Here is a 21,604-nt window from a genome sequence, read left to right on the forward strand (position 1 = left end):
TTCATTCAAAAAACTGTTAAAATTCAATTTTCAATAAGAAATCGTATTCACGGATTTTGTGTCTTGAAGAAGAAAAACCTGCGACTTTTTCGGTACTTTTTTGAATGCATTTTTTTTCTGGAGAAATGTTTGACCGAATTCAGCTTAATTCCCTATAAAACACTCATTAAAAGTGATTTCATCTCGATTGAACAATAATTAAAAATGTACCTCGATTTTTAATAACATTTTAAAAATCGACGTTTCACCGCCAACGAAGCATATTTTGAGTATTTCTTCACTATTTACAAATATATTCACTGAAACCATGATTTTTATACTTTTTGCTTTAATTCAAGCAAATGTAACGATATTCAATCAAAAAACTGTTAAAATTAAATTTTTCAATAAGAAATCGTTGTCACGGATTTAAAATGTTATTAAAAATCGAGGTACATTTTTATTTATTGTTCAATCGAGATGAAATCACTTTTAATGAGTGTTTTATAGGGAATTAAGCTGAATTCGGTCAAAAATTTCTCCAGAAAAAAATGCATTCAAAAGTGTACCGAAAAAATCGCATGTTTTTTTTCTTCAAGATACAAAATCCGTGACAACGATTTCTTATTTAAAATTGAATTTTAACAGTTTGTTGAATGAATATCGTTACATTTGCTTGAATTAACGCAAAAATTACAAAAATAATGGTTTCAGTGGTTATATTTGAAAACAGTGAACAAATACTCAAAATGTTTTTCTTAGGCCGAGTTACGTCGATTTTGAAAATGTTATTAAAAATCGAGGTACATTTTTATTTATTGTTCAATCGAGATGAAATCACTTTTAATGAGTGTTTTATAGGGAATTAAGCTGAATTCGGTCAAAAATTTCTCCAGAAAAAAATGCATTCAAAAAAGTACCGAAAAAATCGCATGTTTTTCTTCTTCAAGATACAAAATCCGTGACAACGATTTCTTATTGAAAAATTTAATTTTAACAGTTTTTTGATTGAATATCGTTACATTTGCTTGAATTAAAGCAAAAAGTATAAAAATAATGCTTTCAGTGAACATATTTGAAAATAGTGAAGAAATACTCAAAGTATGCTTCTTTGGCCGTGAAACGTCGATTTTGAAAATGTTATTAAAAATCGAGGTAAATTTTTAATTATTGTTCAATCGAGATGAAATCACTTTCAATGAGTGTTTTATAGGGAATTAAGCTGAATTCGGTCAAACATTTCTCCAGAAAAAAATGCATTCAAAAGTGTACCGAAAAAATCGCATGTTTTTTTTCTTCAAGATACAAAATCCGTGACAACGATTTCTTATTTAAAATTGAATTTTAACAGTTTGTTGAATGAATATCGTTACATTTGCTTGAATTAACGCAAAAATTACAAAAATAATGGTTTCAGTGGTTATATTTGAAAACAGTGAACAAATACTCAAAATGTCTTTCTTAGGCCGAGTTACGTCGATTTTGAAAATGTTATTAAAAATCGAGGTACACCGCTCCCGGGAGGGCTCAAACCACCAGTCTTTTGAATAGCAGCTGAACGCGCTAACCATTGCGCCACGGAAGCCCAAAAATTAAATGGTCGTCCGGTATAGTGGAAAAACTTTGACTTTTTACGTAACATCTGAGACCTCATAGCACCGCTCCCGGGTGTGCTCGAACCACCAACCTTTCTGTTAACAGCCGAACGCGCTAACGATTGCGCCACGGAAGCCCAAAAATTAAATGGTCGTCCGGTATTGTGGAAAAACCTTGACTTTTTACGTCACATCTGAGACGCCACAACACCGCTCCCGGATGGGCTCGAACCACCAACCTATTGGTTAACAGCCGAACGCGCTAACCATTGAGCCACGGAAGCTCAGAAATTAAATGGTTGTCACGTATTGTGGAAAAGTTTTGACTTTTTACGCTACATCTGAGACCCCACAACACCTCTCCCGGGTGGGCTCGAACCTTCAACCTTTCGATTAACAGCTGAACGCGCTAGTCATTGCGGCACGGAAGCCCAAAAATTAAATGTTCGTCAGGTATTGTGGAAAAACTCTGACATTTTACGTTACATCTGAGACCTCACTACACCGCTCCCGGATGGAATCGAACCACCAACCTATTGGTTAACAGCCGAACGCGCTAACCATTGCGCCACGGAAGCCCAAAAATTAAATGGTCGTCAGGTGTTGTGGAAAAAACCTTGGCTTTTTACGTCACAACACCGCTCCCGGATGGGCTCGAACCACTAAATTATTTGTTAACTGCTGAACGCGCTAACCATTGCGCCACGGAAGCTCAGAAATTAAATGGTTGTCACGTATTGTGGAAAAACTTTGGCTTTCTACGTTACATTTGAGATCCCACAACGCCGCTCCCGGGTGGGCTCGAACCACTAACCTATTAGTTAACAGCCGAACGCGCTAACCATTGAGCCACGGAAGCTTAGAAATTAAATGGTTGTCACGTATTGTGGAAAAGTTTTGACTTTTTACGCTACATCTGAGACCCCACAACACCTCTCCCGGGTGGGCTCGAACCTTCAACCTTTCGATTAACAGCTGAACGCGCTAGTCATTGCGGCACGGAAGCCCAAAAATTAAATGTTCGTCAGGTATTGTGGAAAAACTCTGACATTTTACGTTACATCTGAGACCTCACTACACCGCTCCCGGATGGAATCGAACCACCAACCTATTGGTTAACAGCCGAACGCGCTAACCATTGCGCCACGGAAGCCCAAAAATTAAATGGTCGTCAGGTGTTGTGGAAAAAACCTTGGCTTTTTACGTCACAACACCGCTCCCGGATGGGCTCGAACCACTAAATTATTTGTTAACTGCTGAACGCGCTAACCATTGCGCCACGGAAGCTCAGAAATTAAATGGTTGTCACGTATTGTGGAAAAACTTTGGCTTTCTACGTTACATTTGAGATCCCACAACGCCGCTCCCGGGTGGGCTCGAACCACTAACCTATTAGTTAACAGCCGAACGCGCTAACCATTGAGCCACGGAAGCTTAGAAATTAAATGGTTGTCACGTATTGTGGAAAAGTTTTGACTTTTTACGCTACATCTGAGAACCCACAACACCTCTCCCGGGTGGGCTCGAACCACCAACCTTTCGATTAACAGCTGAACGCGCTAACCATTGCGCCACGGAAGCCCAAAATTTCAATGTTCGTCAGGTATTGTGGAAAAACTCTGACATTTTATGTTACATCTGAGACGTCACAACACCGCTCCCGGGAGGGCTCAAACCACCAGTCTTTTGAATAGCAGCTGAACGCGCTAACCATTGCGCCACGGAAGCCCAAAAATTATATGGTCGTCCGGTATTGTGGAAAAACTTTGGCTTTCTACGTAACATCTGAGACCTCATAGCACCGCTCCCGGGTGTGCTCGAACCACCAACCTTTCTGTTAACAGCCGAACGCGCTAAACATTGCGCCACGGAAGCCCAAAAATTAAATGGTCGTCAGGTGTTGTGGAAAAAACCTTGGCTTTTTACGTCACAACACCGCTCCCGGATGGGCTCGAACCACACACCTATTGGTTAACAGCCGAACGCGCTAACCTTTGAGCCACGGAAGCTCAGAAATTAAATGGTTGTCAGGTATTGTGGATAAGTTATGACTTTTTACGTTACATCTGAGACCCTACAACACCTATTCCGGTTGAGCTCGAACCACCAACCTTTCGGTTAACAGCCGAACACGCTAACCATTGCGCCAAGGAAGCCCAAAAATCTAATGGTCGTCAGGTATTGTGGCAAAACTTTGGCTTTCTACGTTACATTTGAGATCCCACACCACCGCTCCCGGGTGAGCTCGAACCACCAACCTATTGGCTAATAGCTGAACGCGCTAATTATTGCGCCACGGAAGCCCAAAAATTAAATGTTCGTCAGGTATTGTGGAAAAACTCTGACATTTTACGTTACATCCAAGACGTCACAACACCGCTCCCGGGAGGGCTCAAACCACCAGTCTTTTGAATAGCAGCTGAACGCGCTAACCATTGCGCCACGGAAGCCTAAATATTAAATGGTCGTCAGGTATTGTGGAAAAACTCTGACTTTTTACGTTACATCTGAGACCTCACAAAACGCTCCCGGATGGGCTCGAAAAACCAAAATTTCGGTTAAAAGCCGAAAGCACTAGCCATTGAGCCACGGAAGCTCTGAAATTAAATGGTCGTCCGGTATTGTGGAAAAACTTTGACTTTTTACGTAACATCTGAGACCTCATAGCACCGGTCCCGGGTGTGCTCGAACCACCAACCTTTCTGTTAACAGCCAAACGCGCTGACCATTGCGCCAAGGAAGCCCAAATATTAAATATTCGTCAGGTATTGTGGAAAAACTCTGACATTTTACGTCACATCTGAGAACTCACAACACCGCTCCCGGGTGGGCCCGAACCACCAACCTATTGGTTAACAGCCGAACACGCTGAACATTGAGCCACGGAAGCTCAGAAATTAAATGGTTGTCACGTATTGTGGAAAAGTTTTGACTTTTTACGCTACATCTGATACCCCACAACACCTCTCCCGGGTGGGCTCGAACCACCAACCTTTCGATTACCAGAAGAACGCGCTAACCATTGCGCCACGGAAGCTCAAAAATTAAATGGTCGTCAGGTATTGTGGAAAAACCTTGACTTTTTACGTCACATCTGAGACCTCAAAACACCGCTCCCGGATGGGCTCGAACTATCAAACTATTTTTAACAGCCGAACGTGCTAACCATTGAGCCACGGAAGCTCAGAAATTAAATGGTCGTCAGGTATTGTGGAAACACCTTGACTTTTTACGTCACATCTGAGACCTCACAACACCGCTCCCGGAAGGGCTCAAACCACCAGTCTTTTGAATAACAGCTGAACGCGCTAACCATTGCGCCCCGGAAGCCCAAAAATTAAATGGTCGTCAGGTATTGTGGAAAAACTTTGGCTTTCTACGTTACATTTGAGATCCCACAACACCGCTCCCGGGTGGGCTCGAACCACCAACCTATTGGCTAACAGCCGAACGCGCTAACAATTGAGCCACGAAAGCTCAGAAATTAAATGGTTGTCACGTATTGTGGAAAAGTTTTGACTTTTTACGCTACATCTGAGACCCCACAACACCTCTCTCGGGTGGGCTCGAACCACCAACCTTTCGATTAACAGCTTAACGCGCTAATTATTGCGCCACGGAAGCCCAAAAATTAAATGGTCGTCAGGTATTCTGGAAAAACTTTGGCTTTCTACGTTACATTCGAGATCCCACAACACCGCTCCCGGGTATGCTTGAAGCACCAACCTATTGGCTAACAGCCGAACGCGCTAACCATTGAGCCACGGAAGCTCAGAAATTAAATGGTTGTCAGGTATTGTGGAAAAACTTTGGCTTTCTACGTTACATTTGAGACCCCACAACCACCAACCTTTCGATTAACAGCTGAACGCGCTAACCATTGCGCCACGGAAGCCCAAAAATTAAATGGTCGTCAGGTATTGTGGAAAAACTTTGGCTTTCTACGTTACATTTGAGATCCCACAACACCGCTCCCGGGTGGGCTCGAACCACCAACCTATGGGTCAACAGCAGAACGCGCTAACCATTGCGCCACGGAAGCCCAAAAATTAAATGCTCGTCAGGTTTTGCGTAAAAACCTTGACTTTTTACGTCACATCTGAGACCTCACAAAACCGCTCCCGGATGGGCTCGAACCACCATCCTATTGGTTAACAGCCGAACGCGCTAACCATTGCGCCACGGAAGCCCAAAAGTTAAATGCTCGTCAGGTGTTGTGTAAAAACCTTGACTTTTTACGTCACATCTGAGACCTCACAACACCGCTCCCGGATGAGCTCGAACCACCAACCTATTGGTTAACAGCCGAACGCGCTAACCATTGAGCCACGGAAGCTCAGAAATTAAATGATTGTCACGTATTGTGGATAAGGTCTGACTTTTTACGCTACATATGAGACCCCACAACACCTCTCCCGGGGGGCTCGAACCTTCAACCTTTAGATTAACAGTTGAACGCGCTAATCATTGCGCCACGGAAGCCCAAAAATTAAATGTTCGTCAGGTATTGTGAAAAACTCTGACATTTTACGTTACGTCTGAGACCTCACAACACCTCATCCCGGATGGGCTCGAACCACAAACCTATTGGTTAACAGCCGAACGCGATAACCATTGAGCCACGGAAGCTCGGAAATTAAATGGTTGTCAGGTATTGTGGATAAGTTATGACTTATTACGTTACATCTGATACCCTACAACACCTCTTCCGGTTGGGATCGAACCACCAACCTTTCGGTTAACAGCCGAACGCGCTAACCATTGCCCCAAGGAAGCCCAAAAATTAAATGTTCGTCAGGTATTGTGGAAAAACCTTGAATTTTTACGTTACATTTGAGATCCCACAACACCGCTCCCGGGTGGGCTCGAACCACCAACCTATTGGCTAACAGCCGAACGCGCTAACCATTGAGCCACGAAAGCTCAGAAATTAAATGGTTGTCACGTATTGTGGAAAAGTTTTGACTTTTTACGCTACATCTGAGACCTCACAACACCGCTCCCGGATGGGCTCGAACCACCAACCTATTGGTTAACAGCCGAACGCGCTAACCATTGAGCCACGGAAGCTCAGTAATTAAATGGTTGTCAGGTATTGTGGAGAAACTCTGACTTTTTACTTTACATCTGAGACCCCACAAAACGCTCCCGGAGGGGCTCGAACCACCAACCTTTTGAATAACAGCTGAGCGCACTAACCATTGCGCCACGTAAGCCCAAATATTAAATGGTCGTCAGGTATTGTGGAAAAACTATGACATATTACGTTACATCTGAGACCTCACAACACCGCTTTCGGGTGGGCTCGAACCACCAACCTTTCGGTTAACAGCCGAACGTGCTAACCATTGCGCCACGGAAGCCCAAATATTAAATGGTCGTCAGGTATTGTGGAAAAACCTCGACTTTTTACGTCACATCTGAGACCCCACAAAACGCTCCCGGAGGGGCTCGAACCACCAACCTTTTGAATAACAGCTGAGCGCACTAACCATTGCGCCACGTAAGCCCAAATATTAAATGGTCGTCAGGTATTGTGGAAAAACTATGACATTTTACGTTACATCTGAGACCTCACAACACCGCTTTCGGGTGGGCTCGAATCACCAACCTTTCGGTTAACAGCCGAACGCGCTAACCATTGCGCCACGGAAGCCCAAATATTAAATGGTCGTCAGGTATTGTGGAAAAACCTCGACTTTTTACGTCACATCTGAGACATCACAACACCGCTCCCGGGTACTCTCGAACCACCAACCTTTTGAATAACAGTTGAGCGCGCTAACCATTGCGCCACGGACGCCCAAAAATTAAATGTTCGTCAGGTATTGTGGAAAAACCTCGACTTTTTACGTCACATCTGAGACCTCACAACACCGCTCCCGGATGGGCACGAACCACCAACCTTTCGGTTCATAGCCGAACGCGTTAACCAATGCGCCACGGAAACCCAAAAATTCAATGGTCGTCAGGTATTGTGGAAAAACTTTTTGGTTTTTACGTTACATTTGAGATCACACAACACCGGTCCCGGGTGGGCTCGAACCACCAACCTATTGGTTAACAGCCGAACGCGCTAACAATTAAGCCACGGAAGCTCAGAAATTAAATGGTTATCACGTATTGTGGAAAAGTTTTGAATTTTTATGCTACATCTGAGACCCCACAACACCGCTCCCGGGTGGGCTCGAACCACCAACCTATTGGTTAACAGCCGAACGCGCTAACCATTGAGCCACGGAAGCTCAGGAATTAAATGGTTGTCCCGTATTGTGGAAAAGTTTTGACTTTTTACGCTACATCTGAGACCCCACAACACCTCTCCCGGGTGGGCTCGAACCACCCACCTTTCGGTTAACTGCTGAACGCACTAACCATTGCACCACGGAAGCCCAAATATTAATTGGTCGTCAGGTATTTTGGAAAACTCTTGACTTTTACGTCACATCTGAGACCTCACAACACCGCTCCCGGATGGGCTCGAACCACCAACCTTTCGGTTAACAGCCGAACGCGCCAACCATTGAGCCACGGAAGCTCAGTAATTAAATGGTTGTCAGGTATTGTGGAGAAACCTTGACTTTTTACGCCACATCTGAGACCTCACAACACCGGTTTCGGGTGGGCTCGAACCACCAACTTACTGGTTAACAGCCGAACGCGCTAACCATTGAGCCACGGAAGCCCAAAAATTAAATGTTCGTCAGGTATTGTGGAAAACTCTGACTTTTCACGTTACATCTGAGACACCACAAAACGCTCCCGGATGGGCTCGAACCACCAAACTTTCGGTTCGTCAGTTATTGTGGAAAACGTTTGACTTTTTAAGTTACATCTGAGACCTCACAACACCGCTCCCAGATGGGCTCGAACCACCAACCTATTGGTTAACAGCCGAACGCGCTAACCATTGAGCCACGGAAGTTCAGAAATTAAATGTTCGTCAGTTATTGTGGAAAAACTATGACATTTTACGTTACATCTGAGACCTCACAACACCGCTTTCGGGTGGGCTCGAACCACCAACCTTTCGGTTAACAGCCGAACGCGCTAACCATTGCGCCACGGAAGCCCAAATATTAAATGGTCGTCAGGTATTGTGGAAAAACCGCGACTTTTTACGTCACATCTGAGACATCACAACACCGCTCCCGGGTACGCTCGAACCACCAACCTTTTGAATAACAGTTGAGCGCGCTAACCATTGCGCAACGGAAGCCCAAGAATTAAATGGTCGTCAGGTATTGTGAAAAAACTTTGGCTTTTTACGTTACATTTGAGATCCCACAACACCGCTCCCGGGTGGGCTCGAACCACCTACCTATTGTTTTACTGCTGAACGCGCTAACCGTTGCGCCACGGAAGCCCAAAAATTAAATGTTCGTCAGTTATCGTGGAAAAACTCTGACATTTTACGTTACATCTGAGACCTCACAGCACCGCTCCCGGGAGGGCTCAAACCACCAGTCTTTTGAATAATAGCTGAACGCGCTAACCATTGCGCCACGGAAGCCCAAAATTTAAATGGTCGTCAGGTGCTGTGGAAAAACTATGACATTTTACGTTACATCTGAGACCTCACAACACCGCTCCCGGATGGGCTCGAACCACCAACCTATTGGTTAACAGCCGAACGCGCTAACCATTGAGCCACGGAAGCTCAGTAATTAAATGGTTGTCAGGTATTGTGGAGAAACTCTGACTTTTTACGTTACATCTGAGACCCCACAAAACGCTCCCGGAGGGGCTCGAACCACCAACCTTTTGAATAACAGCTGAGCGCACTAACCATTGCGCCACGTAAGCCCAAATATTAAATGGTCGTCAGGTATTGTGGAAAAACTATGACATTTTACGTTACATCTGAGACCTCACAACACCGCTTTCGGGTGGGCTCGAACCACCAACCTTTCGGTTAACAGCCGAACGCGCTAACCATTGCGCCACGGAAGCCCATATATTAAATGGTCGTCAGGTATTGTGGAAAAACCTCGACTTTTTACGTCACATCTGAGACATCACAACACCGCTCCCGGGTACGCTCGAACCACCAACCTTTTGAATAACAGTTGAGCGCGCTAACCATTGTGCCACGGAAGCCCAAAAATTAAATGTTCGTCAGGTATTGTGGAAAAACCTCGACTTTTTACGTCACATCTGAGACCTCACAACACCGCTCCCGGATGGGCACGAACCACCAACCTTTCGGTTCATAGCCGAACGCGCTAACCAATGCGCCACGGAAACCCAAAAATTCAATGGTCGTCAGGTATTGTGGAAAAACTTTGGTTTTTACGTTACATTTGAGATCCCACAACACCGGTCCCGGGTGGGCTCGAACCACCAACCTATTGGTTAACAGCCGAACGCGCTAACAATTAAGCCACGGAAGCTCAGAAATTAAATGTTTATCACGTATTGTGGAAAAGTTTTGAATTTTTATGCTACATCTGAGACCCCACAACACCGCTCCCGGGTGGGCTCGAACCACCAACCTATTGGTTAACAGCCGAACGCGCTAACCATTGAGCCACGGAAGCTCAGGAATTAAATGGTTGTCCCGTATTGTGGAAAAGTTTTGACTTTTTACGCTACATCTGAGACCCAACAACACCTCTCCCGGGTGGGCTCGAACCACCCACCTTTCGGTTAACTACTGAACGCACTAACCATTGCGCCACGGAAGCCCAAATATTAATTGGTCGTCAGGTATTGTGGAAAACTCTTGACTTTTACGTCACATCTGAGACCTCACAACACCGCTCCCGGATGGGCTCGAACCACCAACCTTTCGGTTAACAGCCGAACGCGCCAACCATTGAGCCACGGAAGCTCAGTAATTAAATGGTTGTCAGGTATTGTGGAGAAACCTTGACTTTTTACGCCACATCTGAGACCTCACAACACCGGTTTCGGGTGGGCTCGAACCACCAACTTACTGGTTAACAGCCGAACGCGCTAACCATTGAGCCACGGAAGCCCAAAAATTAAATGTTCGTCAGGTATTGTGGAAAAACTCTGACTTTTCACGTTACATCTGAGACACCACAAAACGCTCCCGGATGGGCACGAACCACCAACCTTTCGGTTCATAGCCGAACGCGCTAACCAATGCGCCACGGAAACCCAAAAATTCAATGGTCGTCAGTTATTGTGGAAAAACTTCGGTTTTTACGTTACATTTGAGATCCCACAACACCGGTCCCGGGTGGGCTCGAACCACCAACCTATTGGTTAACAGCCGAACGCGCTAACAATTAAGCCACGGAAGCTCAGAAATTAAATGGTTATCACGTATTGTGGAAAAGTTTTGAATTTTTATGCTACATCTGAGACCTCACAACACCGGTTTCGGGTGGGCTCGAACCACCAACTTACTGGTTAACAGCCGAACGCGCTAACCATTGAGCCACGGAAGCCCAAAAATTAAATGTTCGTCAGGTATTGTGGAAAAACTCTGACTTTTCACGTTACATCTGAGACACCACAAAACGCTCCCGGATGGGCTCGAACCACCAAACTTTCGGTTCGTCAGTTATTGTGGAAAACGTTTGACTTTTTAAGTTACATCTGAGACCTCACAAAACCGCTCCCAGATGGGCTCGAACCACCAACCTATTGGTTAAGAGCCGAACGCGCTAACCATTGAGCCACGGAAGTTCAGAAATTAAATGTTCGTCAGTTATTGTGGAAAAACTATGACATTTTACGTTACATCTGAGACCTCACAACACCGCTTTCGGGTGGGCTCGAACCACCAACCTTTCGGTTAACAGCCGAACGCGCTAACCATTGCGCCACGGAAGCCCATATATTAAATGGTCGTCAGGTATTGTGGAAAAACCTCGACTTTTTACGTCACATCTGAGACCTCACAACACCGCTCCCGGATGGGCACGAACCACCAACCTTTCGGTTCATAGCCGAACGCGCTAACCAATGCGCCACGGAAACCCAAAAATTCAATGGTCGTCAGGTATTGTGGAAAAACTTTGGTTTTTACGTTACATTTGAGATCCCACAACACCGGTCCCGGGTGGGCTCGAACCACCAACCTATTGGTTAACAGCCGAACGCGCTAACAATTAAGCCACGGAAGCTCAGAAATTAAATGGTTATCACGTATTGTGGAAAAGTTTTGAATTTTTATGCTACATCTGAGACCCCACAACACCGCTCCCGGGTGGGCTCGAACCACCAACCTATTGGTTAACAGCCGAACGCGCTAACCATTGAGCCACGGAAGCTCAGGAATTAAATGGTTGTCCCGTATTGTGGAAAAGTTTTGACTTTTTACGCTACATCTGAGACCCAACAACACCTCTCCCGGGTGGGCTCGAACCACCCACCTTTCGGTTAACTGCTGAACGCACTAACCATTGCGCCACGGAAGCCCAAATATTAATTGGTCGTCAGGTATTGTGGAAAACTCTTGACTTTTACGTCACATCTGAGACCTCACAACACCGCTCCCGGATGGGCTCGAACCACCAACCTTTCGGTTAACAGCCGAACGCGCCAACCATTGAGCCACGGAAGCTCAGTAATTAAATGGTTGTCAGGTATTGTGGAGAAACCTTGACTTTTTACGCCACATCTGAGACCTCACAACACCGGTTTCGGGTGGGCTCGAACCACCAACTTACTGGTTAACAGCCGAACGCGCTAACCATTGAGCCACGGAAGCCCAAAAATTAAATGTTCGTCAGGTATTGTGGAAAAACTCTGACTTTTCACGTTACATCTGAGACACCACAAAACGCTCCCGGATGGGCACGAACCACCAACCTTTCGGTTCATAGCCGAACGCGCTAACCAATGCGCCACGGAAACCCAAAAATTCAATGGTCGTCAGGTATTGTGGAAAAACTTTGGTTTTTACGTTACATTTGAGATCCCACAACACCGGTCCCGGGTGGGCTCGAACCACCAACCTATTGGTTAACAGCCGAACGCGCTAACAATTAAGCCACGGAAGCTCAGAAATTAAATGGTTATCACGTATTGTGGAAAAGTTTTGAATTTTTATGCTACATCTGAGACCTCACAACACCGGTTTCGGGTGGGCTCGAACCACCAACTTACTGGTTAACAGCCGAACGCGCTAACCATTGAGCCACGGAAGCCCAAAAATTAAATGTTCGTCAGGTATTGTGGAAAAACTCTGACTTTTCACGTTACATCTGAGACACCACAAAACGCTCCCGGATGGGCTCGAACCACCAAACTTTCGGTTCGTCAGTTATTGTGGAAAACGTTTGACTTTTTAAGTTACATCTGAGACCTCACAACACCGCTCCCAGATGGGCTCGAACCACCAACCTATTGGTTAACAGCCGAACGCGCTAACCATTGAGCCACGGAAGTTCAGAAATTAAATGTTCGTCAGTTATTGTGGAAAAACTATGACATTTTACGTTACATCTGAGACCTCACAACACCGCTTTCGGGTGGGCTCGAACCACCAACCTTTCGGTTAACAGCCGAACGCGCTAACCATTGCGCCACGGAAGCCCAAATATTAAATGGTCGTCAGGAATTGTGGAAAAACCGCGACTTTTTACGTCACATCTGAGACATCACAACACCGCTCCCGGGTACGCTCGAACCACCAACCTTTTGAATAACAGTTGAGCGCGCTAACCATTGCGCAACGGAAGCCCAAGAATTAAATGGTCGTCAGGTATTGTGAAAAAACTTTGGCTTTTTACGTTACATTTGAGATCCCACAACACCGCTCCCGGGTGGGCTCGAACCACCAAACTATTGTTTTACTGCTGAACGCGCTAACCATTGCGCCACGGAAGCCCAAATATTAAATGGTCGTCAGGTATTGTGGAAAAACCTCGACTTTTTACGTCACATCTGAGACCCCACAAAACGCTCCCGGAGGAGCTCGAACCACCAACCTTTTGAATAACAGCTGAGCGCACTAACCATTGCGCCACGTAAGCCCAAATATTAAATGGTCGTCAGGTATTGTGGAAAAACTATGACATTTTACGTTACATCTGAGACCTCACAACACCGCTTTCGGGTGGGCTCGAACCACCAACCTTTCGGTTAACAGCCGAACGCGCTAACCATTGCGCCACGGAAGCCCATATATTAAATGGTCGTCAGGTATTGTGGAAAAACCTCGACTTTTTACGTCACATCTGAGACATCACAACACCGCTCCCGGGTACGCTCGAACCACCAACCTTTTGAATAACAGTTGAGCGCGCTAACCATTGCGCCACGGAAGCCCAAAAATTAAATGTTCGTCAGGTATTGTGGAAAAACCTCGACTTTTTACGTCACATCTGAGACCTCACAACACCGCTCCCGGATGGGCACGAACCACCAACCTTTCGGTTCATAGCCGAACGCGCTAACCAATGCGCCACGGAAACCCAAAAATTCAATGGTCGTCAGGTATTGTGGAAAAACTTTGGTTTTTACGCCACATCTGAGACCTCACAACACCGGTTTCGGGTGGGCTCGAACCACCAACCTATTGGTTAACAGCCGAACGCGCTAACAATTAAGCCACGGAAGCTCAGAAATTAAATGGTTATCACGTATTGTGGAAAAGTTTTGAATTTTTATGCTACATCTGAGACCCCACAACACCGCTCCCGGGTGGCCTCGAACCACCAACCTATTGGTTAACAGCCGAACGCGCTAACCATTGAGCCACGGAAGCTCAGGAATTAAATGGTTGTCCCGTATTGTGGAAAAGTTTTGACTTTTTACGCTACATCTGAGACCCCACAACACCTCTCCCGTGTGGGCTCGAACCACCCACCTTTCGGTTAACTGCTGAACGCACTAACCATTGCGCCACGGAAGCCCAAATATTAATTGGTCGTCAGGTATTGTGGAAAACTCTTGACTTTTACGTCACATCTGAGACCTCACAACACCGCTCCCGGATGGGCTCGAACCACCAACCTTTCGGTTAACAGCCGAACGCGACAACCATTGAGCCACGGAAGCTCAGTAATTAAATTGTTGTCAGGTATTGTGGAGAAACCTTGACTTTTTACGCCACATCTGAGACCTCACAACACCGGTTTCGGGTGGGCTCGAACCACCAACTTACTGGTTAACAGCCGAACGCGCTAACCATTGAGCCACGGAAGCCCAAAAATTAAATGTTCGTCAGGTATTGTGGAAAAACTCTGACTTTTCACGTTACATCTGAGACACCACAAAACGCTCCCGGATGGGCACGAACCACCAACCTTTCGGTTCATAGCCGAACGCGCTAACCAATGCGCCACGGAAACCCAAAAATTCAATGGTCGTCAGGTATTGTGGAAAAACTTTGGTTTTTACGTTACATTTGAGATCCCACAACACCGGTCCCGGGTGGGCTCGAACCACCAACCTATTGGTTAACAGCCGAACGCGCTAACAATTAAGCCACGGAAGCTCAGAAATTAAATGGTTATCACGTATTGTGGAAAAGTTTTGAATTTTTATGCTACATCTGAGACCTCACAACACCGGTTTCGGGTGGGCTCGAACCACCAACTTACTGGTTAACAGCCGAACGCGCTAACCATTGAGCCACGGAAGCCCAAAAATTAAATGTTCGTCAGGTATTGTGGAAAAACTCTGACTTTTCACGTTACATCTGAGACACCACAAAACGCTCCCGGATGGGCTCGAACCACCAAACTTTTGGTTCGTCAGTTATTGTGGAAAACGTTTGACTTTTTAAGTTACATCTGAGACCTCACAACACCGCTCCCAGATGGGCTCGAACCACCAACCTATTGGTTAACAGCCGAACGCGCTAACCATTGAGCCACGGAAGTTCAGAAATTAGATGTTCGTCAGTTATTGTGGAAAAACTATGACATTTTACGTTACATCTGAGACCTCACAACACCGCTTTCGGGTGGGCTCTAACCACCAACCTTTCGGTTAACAGCCGAACGCGCTAACCATTGCGCGACGGAAGCCCAAATATTAAATGGTCGTCAGGTATTGTGGAAAAACCGCGACTTTTTACGTCACATCTGAGACATCACAACACCGCTCCCGGGTACGCTCGAACCACCAACCTTTTGAATAACAGTTGAGCGCGCTAGCCATTGCGCAACGGAAGCCCAAAAATTCAATGGTCGTCAGGTATTGTGGAAAAACTTTGGTTTTTACGTTACATTTGAGATCCCACAACACCGGTCCCGGGTGGGCTCGAACCACCAACCTATTGGTTAACAGCCGAACGCGCTAACAATTAAGCCAGGGAAGCTCAGAAATTAAATGGTTATCACGTATTGTGGAAAAGTTTTGAATTTTTATGCTACATCTGAGACCCCACAACACCGCTCCCGGGTGGGCTCGAACCACCAACCTATTGGTTAACAGCCGAACGCGCTAACCATTGAGCCACGGAAGCTCAGGAATTAAATGGTTGTCCCGTATTGTGGAAAAGTTTTGACTTTTTACGCTACATCTGAGACCCCACAACACCTCTCTCGGGTGGGCTCGAACCACCCACCTTTCAGTTAACTGCTGAACCACGGCCAACTTAGATACTCGACAAGCTCGCCAATGAGGCCAGCCAAGTTTGATCCCCCTCTATGTTAACGAGCGTATGAGAAAAAACCTGAAAAAAATATGAAGCCGGGACAAAAAGAGACGAGCTAAAATTTTTTTATAATGTTAATCCTATGGGGCATGATCCCGAGAGTGGATTCTATCAGCAATTAAGAGTCCTTTTTAAAATGTTTCCAATTTTTGTCAACTCTGGGTATTTTATGAGGCGTGAATTAAGTTTAGAGCTTCATTTTGAACCTAATTTCATAATTTTACATAAATAATTTCACTTTCAATAAATTATTGTTACTAAGCCTTGGCCATGTTTTTGTTTAAGCAAGCCGGGACAACTCGGGACGAGCTAAAATACGTTTCTAAGGCTATTCCTATGGAAAATGGTTTCGGAACTGGATTCTACCTTTAATTAGGAGTCATTTTCAAAATGTTTCCGATTTTTATCAACTCTGGGTATTTTATAAGGCGTGAATCATATTTTGGGCTTCATTTTGAACCTAATTTAATAATTTTATATCCATTGTTTCACTCCCAATAATTTTCTAAACTTGGACCTTGGCTGTCTCTGTGTTATTTTAAAATATTACACTACGGAATTGTTTGTTTTATGAAATAAGATTTAATAATATATTAAATGTATGTATTGTGGAATGTTAAATAGTGCATTGCATTTAAATAAACAATGTTTAAACTGAATGTTTGTCATATGACTCGTAGTTACAATTTCAAAACTTTACGACTAATGTGTTTATTCGTGAGGTCTTTAACATTTTAATTTTTTGGGAAATGTTATACCATTTTCTGCATCTGTTGCTGATTGCCGCAGTCTTCAAGCTTGAGAAGTAACAGAGACTTTCCTTTTTGCAGGATTCTTATTTTGGCAAGTCTGGTATCGTAGCTTCAACATAATTTTGAAGGTTCGCTACAAAAATTCTGCTTGGGTACCGAAGATTTCCTTTAGAAACTTGACCAGTATTTATATTATTAAATTACACATAAGATGACTTTTTGTGATAAAATAAAACGCCAAAACAATTATTTTTCAAATTTATTGAGTTTTGACATCGCAATATTTACAAATTCAAATTTCGCGGGAAATGAAACCTGCTTCATAATTACTCCCCTTCAAATTGAAGTTCAAGTTTAGAAAATTATTGGGAGTGAAACAATGGATATAAAATTAGGTTCAAAATGAAGCCCAAAATATGATTCACGCCTTATAAAATACCCAGAGTTGATAAAAATCGGAAACATTTTGAAAATGACTCCTAATTAAAGGTAGAATCCAGTTCCGAAACCATTTTCCATAGGAATAGCCTTAGAAACGTATTTTAGCTCGTCCCGAGTTGTCCCGGCTTGCTTAAACAAAAACATGGCCAAGGCTTAGTAACAATAATTTATTGAAAGTGAAATTATTTATGTAAAATTATGAAATTAGGTTCAAAATGAAGCTCTAAACTTACTTCACGCCTCATAAAATACCCAGAGTTGACATAAATTGGAAACATTTTAAAAAGGACTCTTAATTGCTGATAGAATCCACTCTCGGGACCATGCCCCATAGGATTAACATTATAAAAAAATTTTAGCTCGTCTCTTTTTGTCCCGGCTTCATATTTTTTTCAGGTTTTTTCTCATACGCTCGTTAACATAGAGGGGGATCAAACTTGGCTGGCCTCATTGGCGAGCTTGTCGAGTATCTAAGTTGGCCGTGGCTGAACGCACTAACCATTGCGCCACGGAAGCCCAAATATTAATTGGTCGTCAGGTATTGTGGAAAACTCTTGACTTTTACGTCACATCTGAGACCTCACAACACCGCTCCCGGATGGGCTCGAACCACCAACCTTTCGGTTAACAGCCGAACGCGCCAACCATTGAGCCACGGAAGCTCAGTAATTAAATGGTTGTCAGGTATTGTGGAGAAACCTTGACTTTTTACGCCACATCTGAGACCTCACAACACCGGTTTCGGGTGGGCTCGAACCACCAACTTACTGGTTAACAGCCGAACGCGCTAACCATTGAGCCACGCAAGCCCAAAAATTAAATGTTCGTCAGGTATTGTGGAAAAACTCTGACTTTTCACGTTACATCTGAGACACCACAAAACGCTCCCGGATGGGCACGAACCACCAACCTTTCGGTTCATAGCCGAACGCGCTAACCAATGCGCCACGGAAACCCAAAAATTCAATGGTCGTCAGGTATTGTGGAAAAACTTTGGTTTTTACGTTACATTTGAGATCCCACAACACCGGTCCCGGGTGGGCTCGAACCACCAACCTATTGGTTAACAGCCGAACGCGCTAACAATTAAGCCACGGAAGCTCAGAAATTAAATGGTTATCACGTATTGTGGAAAAGTTTTGAATTTTTATGCTACATCTGAGACCTCACAACACCGGTTTCGGGTGGGCTCGAACCACCAACTTACTGGTTAACAGCCGAACGCGCTAACCATTGAGCCACGGAAGCCCAAAAATTAAATGTTCGTCAGGTATTGTGGAAAAACTCTTGACTTTTCACGTTACATCTGAGACACCACAAAACGCTCCCGGATGGGCTCGAACCACCAAACTTTCGGTTCGTCAGTTATTGTGGAAAACGTTTGACTTTTTAAGTTACATCTGAGACCTCACAACACCGCTCCCAGATGGGCTAGAACCACCAACCTATTGGTTAACAGCCGAACGCGCTAACCATTGAGCCACGGAAGTTCAGAAATTAAATGTTCGTCAGTTATTGTGGAAAAACTATGACATTTTACGTTACATCTGAGACCTCACAACACCGCTTTCGGGTGGGCTCTAAATACCAACCTTTCGGTTAACAGCCGAACGCGCTAACCATTGCGCCACGGAAGCCCAAATATTAACTGGTCGTCAGGTATTGTGGAAAAACCGCGACTTTTTACGTCACATCTGAGACATCACAACACCGCTCCCGGGTACGCTCGAATCACCAACCTTTTGAATAACAGTTGAGCGCGCTAACCATTGCGCAACGGAAGCCCAAAAATTCAATGGTCGTCAGGTATTGTGGAAAAACTTTGGTTTTTACGTTACATTTGAGATCCCACAACACCGGTCCCGGGTGGGCTCGAACCACCAACCTATTGGTTAACAGCCGAACGCGCTAACAATTAAGCCAGGGAAGCTCAGAAATTAAATGGTTATCATGTATTGTGGAAAAGTTTTGAATTTTTATGCTACATCTGAGACCCCACAACACCGCTCCCGGGTGGGCTCGAACCACCAACCTATTGGTTAACAGCCGAACGCGCTAACCATTGAGCCACGGAAGCTCAGGAATTAAATGGTTGTCCCGTATTGTGGAAAAGTTTTGACTTTTTACGCTACATCTGAGACCCCACAACACCTCTCTCGGGTGGGCTCGAACCACCCACCTTTCGGTTAACTGCTGAACGCACTAACCATTGCGCCACGGAAGCCCAAATATTAATTGGTCGTCAGGTATTGTGGAAAACTCTTGACTTTTACGTCACATCTGAGACCTCACAACACCGCTCCCGGATGGGCTCGAACCACCAACCTTTCGGTTAACAGCCGAACGCGCCAACCATTGAGCCACGGAAGCTCAGTAATTAAATGGTTGTCAGGTATTGTGGAGAAACCTTGACTTTTTACGCCACATCTGAGACCTCACAACACCGGTTTCGGGTGGGCTCGAACCACCAACCTTTCGGTTAACAGCCGAACGCGCCAACCATTGAGCCACGGAAGCTCAGTAATTAAATGGTTGTCAGGTATTGTGGAGAAACCTTGACTTTTTACGCCACATCTGAGACCTCACAACACCGGTTTCGGGTGGGCTCGAACCACCAACTTACTGGTTAACAGCCGAACGCGCTAACCATTGAGCCACGGAAGCCCAAAAATTAAATGTTCGTCAGGTATTGTGGAAAAACTATGACATTTTACGTTACATCTGAGACCTCACAACACCGCTTTCGGGTGGGCTCGAACCACCAACCTTTCGGTTAACAGCCGAACGCGCTAACCATTGCGCCACGGAAGCCCAAATATTAAATGGTCGTCAGGTATTGTGGAAAAACCGCGACTTTTTACGTCACATCTGAGACATCACAACACCGCTCCCGGGTACGCTCGAACCACCAACCTTTTGAATAACAGTTGAGCGCGCTAACCATTGCGCAACGGAAGCCCAAGAATTAAATGGTCGTCAGGTATTGTGAAAAAACTTTGGCTTTTTACGTTACATTTGAGATCCCACAACACCGCTCCCGGGTGGGCTCGAACCACCAACCTATTGTTTTACTGCTGAACGCGCTAACCATTGCGCCACGGAAGCCCAAAAATTAAATGTTCGTCAGTTATTGTGGAAAAACTCTGACATTTTACGTTACATCTGAGACCTCACAGCACCGCTCCCGGGAGGGCTCAAACCACCAGTCTTTTGAATAATAGCTGAACGCGCTAACCATTGCGCCACAGAAGCCCAAAATTTAAATGGTCGTCAGGTGCTGTGGAAAAACTATGACATTTTACGTTACATCTGAGACCTCACAACACCGCTCCCGGATGGGCTCGAACCACCAACCTATTGGTTAACAGCCGAACGCGCTAACCATTGAGCCACGGAAGCTCAGTAATTAAATGGTTGTCAGGTATTGTGGAGAAAGTCTGACTTTTTACGTTACATCTGAGACCCCACAAAACGCTCCCGGAGGGGCTCGGACCACCAACCTTTTGAATAACAGCTGAGCGCACTAACCATTGCGCCACGTAAGCCCAAATATTAAATGGTCGTCAGGTATTGTGGAAAAACTATGACATTTTACGTTACATCTGAGACCTCACAACACCGCTTTCGGGTGGGCTCGAACCACCAACCTTTCGGTTAACAGCCGAACGCGCTAACCATTGCGCCACGGAAGCCCAAATATTAAATGGTCGTCAGGTATTGTGGAAAAACCGCGACTATTTACGTCACATCTGAGACATCACAACACCGCTCCCGGGTACGCTCGAACCACCAACCTTTTGAATAACAGTTGAGCGCGCTAACCATTGCGCCACGGAAGCCCAAAAATTAAATGTTCCTCAGGTATTGTGGAAAAACCTCGACTTTTTACGTCACATCTGAGACCTCACAACACCGCTCCCGGGTTGGCTCGAACCACCAACCTTTCGGTTCATAGCCGATTGCGCTAACCAATGCGCCACGGAAACCCAAAAATTCAATGGTCGTCAGGTATTGTGGAAAAACTTTGGTTTTTACGTTACATTTGAGATCCCACAACACCGGTCCCGGGTGGACTCGAACCACCAACCTATTGGTTAACAGCCGAACGCGCTAACAATTAAGCCAGGGAAGCTCAGAAATTAAATGGTTATCACGTATTGTGGAAAAGTTTTGAATTTTTATGCTACATCTGAGACCCCACAACACCGCTCCCGGGTGGGCTCGAACCACCAACCTATTGGTTAACAGCC

The 21,604-nt window shown here is 45.2% G+C and overlaps 2 long non-coding RNA genes and 9 other non-coding genes across 12 annotated transcripts; 1 reads left to right on the plus strand and 10 right to left on the minus strand.

The window, feature by feature from the left end:
* Window positions 1-4,538: 4,538 nt before the first annotated feature.
* On the minus strand, window positions 4,539-4,611 carry TRNAT-GGU (transfer RNA threonine (anticodon GGU)). Its single transcript has one exon. It is a non-coding gene; the product is annotated as a tRNA-Thr (tRNA).
* A 2,840-nt stretch (window positions 4,612-7,451) lies between these two features.
* On the minus strand, window positions 7,452-7,524 carry TRNAH-AUG (transfer RNA histidin (anticodon AUG)). The gene has a single exon. It is a non-coding gene; the product is annotated as a tRNA-His (tRNA).
* A 2,224-nt stretch (window positions 7,525-9,748) lies between these two features.
* On the minus strand, window positions 9,749-9,821 carry TRNAH-AUG (transfer RNA histidin (anticodon AUG)). The gene has a single exon. It is a non-coding gene; the product is annotated as a tRNA-His (tRNA).
* An 806-nt stretch (window positions 9,822-10,627) lies between these two features.
* TRNAH-AUG (transfer RNA histidin (anticodon AUG)) lies at window positions 10,628-10,700 on the minus strand. Its single transcript has one exon. It is a non-coding gene; the product is annotated as a tRNA-His (tRNA).
* A 755-nt stretch (window positions 10,701-11,455) lies between these two features.
* Window positions 11,456-11,528, minus strand: TRNAH-AUG (transfer RNA histidin (anticodon AUG)). Its single transcript has one exon. It is a non-coding gene; the product is annotated as a tRNA-His (tRNA).
* Window positions 11,529-12,334: 806 nt separating this feature from the next.
* TRNAH-AUG (transfer RNA histidin (anticodon AUG)) lies at window positions 12,335-12,407 on the minus strand. The gene has a single exon. It is a non-coding gene; the product is annotated as a tRNA-His (tRNA).
* Window positions 12,408-13,896: 1,489 nt separating this feature from the next.
* TRNAH-AUG (transfer RNA histidin (anticodon AUG)) lies at window positions 13,897-13,969 on the minus strand. Its single transcript has one exon. It is a non-coding gene; the product is annotated as a tRNA-His (tRNA).
* Window positions 13,970-14,775: 806 nt separating this feature from the next.
* On the minus strand, window positions 14,776-14,848 carry TRNAH-AUG (transfer RNA histidin (anticodon AUG)). Its single transcript has one exon. It is a non-coding gene; the product is annotated as a tRNA-His (tRNA).
* Window positions 14,849-16,429: 1,581 nt separating this feature from the next.
* LOC149610824 (uncharacterized) lies at window positions 16,430-17,171 on the plus strand. Its single transcript, XR_016376635.1, has 2 exons — window positions 16,430-16,577; window positions 16,992-17,171. It is a non-coding gene; the product is annotated as an uncharacterized LOC149610824 (long non-coding RNA).
* On the minus strand, window positions 17,158-17,946 carry LOC149610825 (uncharacterized). Of its 2 annotated transcripts, none has more exons than XR_016376636.1 (2): window positions 17,588-17,946; window positions 17,158-17,479 (listed from the first exon to the last, which is right to left on the minus strand). It is a non-coding gene; the product is annotated as an uncharacterized LOC149610825 (long non-coding RNA). The 2 variants fall into 2 exon arrangements; XR_016376637.1 differs by having other exon boundaries at window positions 17,158-17,483.
* Window positions 17,947-18,236: 290 nt separating this feature from the next.
* On the minus strand, window positions 18,237-18,309 carry TRNAH-AUG (transfer RNA histidin (anticodon AUG)). Its single transcript has one exon. It is a non-coding gene; the product is annotated as a tRNA-His (tRNA).
* Between the last annotated feature and the right edge of the window lie 3,295 nt (window positions 18,310-21,604).

The sequence above is a fragment of the Phalangium opilio genome, unplaced genomic scaffold (assembly GCF_054372755.1).
Source record: "Phalangium opilio isolate 3A_F unplaced genomic scaffold, DU_Popi_V2 ptg000329l_1, whole genome shotgun sequence".
Taxonomy (NCBI): domain Eukaryota; kingdom Metazoa; phylum Arthropoda; class Arachnida; order Opiliones; family Phalangiidae; genus Phalangium; species Phalangium opilio.